The following is a 6401-nucleotide window of genomic DNA, read 5'->3' as shown; positions in this document are numbered from 1 at the left end:
ACCCCAAACCTCACTGTCATGCAATACACCCATGTAACAAATCTACACATGCACTCCCAAGCCTAAAATAAGATTGGAAATTATAAAAAATACAATAAATAAAGCTCTAAAGAGGTCACAGTTTTGAGGTAGGCACTGGACATTGAAGCCAACCATCAAGATGCAGTCTATAGCAGAAAGGTAAGCGGGGTGTTATGGAAACAAACAGACAACGTGGAGGTAGCAGAAGTCAGGAATCGTTTTCTGAGGATGTTATGATGGTTGCGTCTTGAGGGATGAACGGGAGTTGTTCAGGCAGATAACTTAGAAGAAGATATAGAAGGCAATGCAAGCAGCATCCACAATATTAAAATGCTTCGATTAGTGACTCCTGGGCAGTTTCATAGTAATTATTGTGATATTGGCCCAATGCAACTTCCTTTTGCTTTATGTCAGTGGTAACTCAGTGCTAATTCAATATTCAAATTATTTATGGGTATTTCTGAAGATATTTCCCCTGTTTTTAAAAGAAGGTGTTTAGCTTCATAAGCCCCTCAAATTTTTTCTTTCCAGTGACCTAAATAATTAAATGGATAAAAAAGGGATAAGTTGAAAGGTGAACTTGGAGTCAAAAATAAAGGGTATTCTGACCCCTTTTGTCTTGACGCTAGCCTCTGCTCTCACAAAGGCCATGCTTTTGACTAGAGAAGGATTTGTCTCTTGAGACAGCTCAACAGAGGGCCACAGAGGAATCCTCACACCAGACCCACCCCTGTATGGGATAGCCAGTGACAGAGCACATGGGGCTGGCATGCCAAGCGAGGCACTGATTTATTCATATACTGGCCTGATTCATCACAGTTTAGTGCCCAGTGAAGAAGAACTGGGCCATTCCTAGGCCATTCCATTGTTAACATTTTGGTTAATCAATATAGGGATGGAGTGAATTAAAAAAAAATATAGGGAGGCAGAGGTGGGCAGATCACAAGGTCAGGAATTTGAGACCAGCCTGGCCAATATGGTGAAAAGCTGTCTCTACTAAAAGTACAAAAATTAGCCAGGGGTGGTGGCACACACCTGTAGTCCCAGTCTCTTGGGAGGCTGAAGCAGTAGAATCACTTGAACCTGGGAGGCAGAGGTTGAAGTGAACTGAGATTGTACCACTCCACTCCAGCCAAGGCGAGAGAGCGAGACTCCATCTCAAAAAAAATAAAAAAAGTAAAAAATAAAAAATAAAAATATAAATAAATAAATAAATAACCCCCTAAAACTGAAAGCTCCTGACAACTAGAGAGGGGTCAGAGAAGGTTTGGGAAGGGTTAGCATCAAGCCACAGTTGAACAGTTGGGGAAGCAGAAGTCTGGCATATGCTGCTGACGTTCCCAGTAGTATGAGATGCAACAAATCATCTTACTTTGAGAGTTATCTTCATTCCCAGTAAATTCATGAAAGTGTCAGAACCCTATATATCCACAGGGTTTCTATATCCCTCTTATGTATGGCTTCCACCAATTTAGAGAACCTGCTAATCCATGCTTAGGTCTTTAGAGAACCTGCTAATCCATGTTTACTAGAAGCTGTTATAAAAATTCCATGTCTATAGAGGAAGAGCAGATGCCCTCTCCCGCAGGTGAGGCGCTGAAAGAACTGCAAACTACATGTGACTCAGAGGAGGTGAGCTGCTAATGCTCTGAATTAAGATAGTGAAGATATATTGATGTCTTCTTGACTGAAAAAATATGTCTAGAGTTCTCTGCTTATTGGAATAAATGAGTCAATACATCTTCCATATTGATAGCTGTACGGGGGCTTTGCCAATATATTCAGTAAAGAAACTATGATTGGAAGAGCAGCTGTTTTCAGAGTCACAATCTGATTATGCTTTCAATAATCCTCCATTATTTTCCAAGACCCATTCAAGTTTTGGAGCAAGGCCAGCAAATAGTTGTTCTCTTGAGAAATAGCTATTGGGTTCAGATAGAGACTAAACTCCTCACCGTGAGGCACTAATGATCTTGCAACTTGAGCTGCTCAAAATAAATGGAATGTAATAAGATACACCAAGCTATAAATTTGAGTGTGCCAAGAAGCACTCTATCATCAATGGAGTGATACAAGGTTCGGTAAAACAGTATATACCAGACTTGAACAGGCCACGAAGTCTCAAATAAATTCCAAAAGCAGATAGCTCACACTCCCAGGACATCTGTACAAAATGCCTTATCACTCACATATTTTTTTGCTTTCTAAATTTTTCACTTTTACATTTTTTAAAATTTCTATTTTATTTTCTGGTTTTGCACTGAATGTCATCGCTATCAGAGACATGTCATCTGTGTAATACTAGGTCTTTGGGATATTTTGAAACTAGTTTTAGAAACTAGTATTTTATTCTCATGCATTCTTGTTTGATGCAGAATTTAAAACATATTCATTAGTTAGGGGCTATTGGGAATAAACACTCAGACTTTTACAAAATTTAATTTATTTAATTTTATTTGTTTTAAGTTCTGGGGTACATGTGCAGGATATGCAGGTTTGTTACATAAGTAAACGTGTGCCATGGTGGTTTGCTGCACCTGTCAACCCATCAGCTGCGTATTAAGCCCCATTTGCATTAGTTATTTATGCTGATGCTTTCCCTCCCCCATCCCCTCCAGCAGGCCCCAGTGTATGTTTTTCCCTTCCCTGTGTCCGTGTGTTTTCGTTGTTCAGCTCTCACTTATACGTGAGAACATGCAGTGTTTGGTTTTGTGTTCCCGTGCTAGTTTGCTGAGGATAATGACTTCTAGATCCACTTAGGTCCTGCAAAGGACATGATCTTATTCCTTTTTATGGCTGCATAGGATTCCGTGGTGTATATGCACCACATTTCCTTTATCCAGTCTATCATTGATGGGCATTTCCGTTGATTCCATGTCTTTGGTATTGTGAATAACATTCTCAGTTTTCAATTGTCCCCAAATTTCTTTACTTTGTTCCCTATTCTGAGTAAACACTTAGTTTGCTACTACAAGTGTCCAAGTGCAATTTTTTTATCATCACTATGAAAACATGATTCCACCATCTGCTTGCTTGCATTGTTCTGGTTGAGAAGTTAATTGCTGGTCTAAATAATATTTATTTGTAGGTAATATGTTTTGTCTCCCTAATTGATTTTAAGAATTTTTATTTTCTTGGTAATTTTCTGTTTGACTACAAAGTATCCAGCTGAATATGTTTTAAATTTATTCTGTACTCTGATTCTTAGAGTGCATGTTTTCTTAATTTCTGAAAAATTTATATTTTCACTAATTCCATTAATGTATATTAATAAATATATAGTATTAATAATACATTCAAATTATATATTCACATATATAGTTCATATAAGTCATATATTATTAATATACATCAATCGATAATATATTAATATTTATATAATTTATCTACAATTAATATAATACTATATATTTATATGTATAATTAATATATATTGCTTCTCCCTATTTTCTCCTTTATCTCCCCTGCCAACTTTATGTAGTCATATAGTCATATGTTAGACCTGTCATTCTATGTTCCAGGTTTCTTTCTTTCTTTTTTTTTTTTTTGAGATGGAACTTCACTCTTGTTGCCCAGGGTGGAGTACAATGGTGAGATCTTGGCTCACTGCATCCTCCGCCTCCTGGGTTCAAGCGATTCTCCTACCTCAGCCCCCAAGTAGCTGGGATCTGCTCTGAGTCATAGAGGCTTCCTTCCTGTATGCCAGTTAATTTTTCACTTGAGCTCTTATTTAGATTATCATAAGGCATCTGCCACCATGGCCAGCTAATTTTTTGTATTTTTTAGTACAGATGGAGTTCACCATGTTGGCCAGGCTGATCTCAAACTCCTGACCTCAGGTGATCCACCTGCCCTGGCCTCCCAAAGTGTTGGGATTATTGGCATGAGGCACCATGACAGGCCTATGTCCCAGGTTTCTTAAACTGTATATGTTCAATATTTTCTATACATCTGTGCTGCATTTCATGTAATTTATTTTTACCTACCTTGCAATTCATTAAATGCTGTATTCACGTCTATTTTTTCTGTATTCACTTCTATTTTTCTTTGTTATTTTTCTTTTCTATAGCTATATTTTTAATTATTCTTTAACAAAATCACTGTTGGTTATTTTGTTAGTTTATTGTTCATTGTGCATAATTTAAAAAATTTAATCTTTTAGAATATTTGATAGTTATTTTATATTCTCTCTCCCACAATGCCAGTGGACAACTTTCAGTGTCTACTTCGGCCTCTGCTCATTTGATTGTTTTGGCTGTAAGTCATAGAGGCTTCCTTCCTGTATGCCGGTTAATTTTTCACTTAAGCTCTTATTTAGATTATCATAATTTATAGGAGTCCTGAAGTGCCTTGTTGAAGGTGCCAGGAATTTTTTCCTAGCAAATTCTTCCTCTGGCTTTATGCAAAGATATTCGTTCTAATTTTCCATTTATGCAGGTTCAAGTCGTTTTATCACAGTTCCCAGTCCATCTTTTACGATTTAGGGGTCTTTTATCTGCAAATGTGTCTTCAGACTTTTGTCATCATTTCTTCTTGCATCTGAAACCTTTATTCAATGCTTATTTTACATTAATCCTGGAATTTTCTTTAAAATATTCTTGAACATGATGTTTTAGTAATAAACTCTCTTTTGTGTCACCTCTATATCCTCCAATCTCCTTTTCCACTTTGGAAATTGGCTTTACATTTTGCAAGCTCAGCACTTGATTACACATTTAAGAGTGTTTTATATTCTATTCCATCCAACATATAGCTTTTCTTGTGGTTAGAGAGTTGGGTTTTTAAAAAATAGAAAATGTAGTCAACCATTTTTGCCAAAACTAAAAGTAATGTGTGTATATATTTTGCAAGTGCCTTTATACATCCTTCCCTATGTTTGAAAATTTTTAATGTCAGGGACATGGCTTTATTATTCATTGTATCTCTTTTGTCTTCCTTTTACCTATCTCCAATATCTAGCATAAAATGGATGCTCATTTTCTTTTCTTTTCTTTCTTGTTTTTTTTTTTTTTTTTTTGAGTTGAAGTTTTGCTCTGTATTCCAGGCTGGAGTGAAGTGTCGCAATCTTGGCTCGCTGCAACTTCTGCCTTCCAGGTTCAAGCTATTCTCCTGCCACAGCCTCCCAAGTAGCTGGGATTATTACGGGTGTGTACCACCTCACCTGGCTCTTTTTTGTATTTGTAGTAGAGACGGAGTTTTGTCATGTTGGCCAGACTGGTCTTGAACTCCTGAACTCAAGTGATCCACCTGCCTCAGCCTCCTAAAGTGCTGGAATTACAGGCATGAGCCACCACATCCAGCCTGAATATTAGTTTTTAAAGTAAAAGAAGGGAACAATAAAGGAGGAAACATCAGATATAATGGCAATGTTTATGAAGCATCCAGCACAGTGTTAGGGCGCTAGTATTGAATCAGACTTTTTTCCCCTTCCTCAATAAACTAGATCAAAGCAACCCTAGGTGCTATCAGTATTCTTTTATTCCTTGCCCCTTCTGGTACATTTAGAGAAAAAGTGATAAAGATTTATCAGTGGAAAATAATTTTATCTTTTGGAAACAAAATACAAATTTGTCTTATAAAATATTATACTACTGGGTGATATTGAGTTACTTTGGGTGCCACATTCCAGTTCATTTCTTGTCTAAATGATGAATGACACTTGAAACACCATAGAGAAATGTTATTTTTAGTAGATAGTAACAGTTAATAAAGCAGTTTGCTGGCTGATACTAGGCAATAAACAGCTATGACAGCAACAAAATACGTGATTTTTTTTCCAAATGAAAAATGTTACGAGACCTGAATTTAGAATAAGGATGTAAAATTGAAATGTTTCTATATCTTCACATACTTCCTTACATTCTTTTGTTTCTTTTCTCTCTTCTTCCCTCTTTTTTATTTCTTTCCTTTTCTCTCTCTTTCTTCCTCCCTAATTTCCTTTCTTTCTTAAAGAGGAAAACTTGACATGACTTTTGTCTTGATATAATGGCTGAGTTTAGTGTTGAGGGATGATGAAGTGTATTGCCACTGTAATACAAAATTGCAGTTTCAAAACCTAAAGTGTCTTTAAAAAGACTTAGACATGGAAAAGCAACACTGAACCTAAGAATTGTGTATCTTTCACCTAGTGGCATTTAAAATTTTCACATCTTTATTGCATTATTTACATGTGCCTAGCAAAGTTGATATGATGGTAATCCTTCATTAATTTCATTTAATTAACAATTGAATTGAATTGTTTGAGCAACTGCTATCTGCCAGGATACTGTGCTGCTATGCTGATGCCTGGGGATTCAATAGTGAAAAAGTCAAAATCCTGCTGCATCTGTTTTTTAAATTTTTTTTTAGCACACTGAAACAGAAGAAATTTGATAGTTTAA

This window comes from Papio anubis, chromosome 11, assembly GCF_008728515.1.
Source record: "Papio anubis isolate 15944 chromosome 11, Panubis1.0, whole genome shotgun sequence".
NCBI classification, from domain to species: Eukaryota; Metazoa; Chordata; class Mammalia; order Primates; family Cercopithecidae; genus Papio; species Papio anubis.
Note: the sequence above shows the minus strand (reverse complement) of the source record.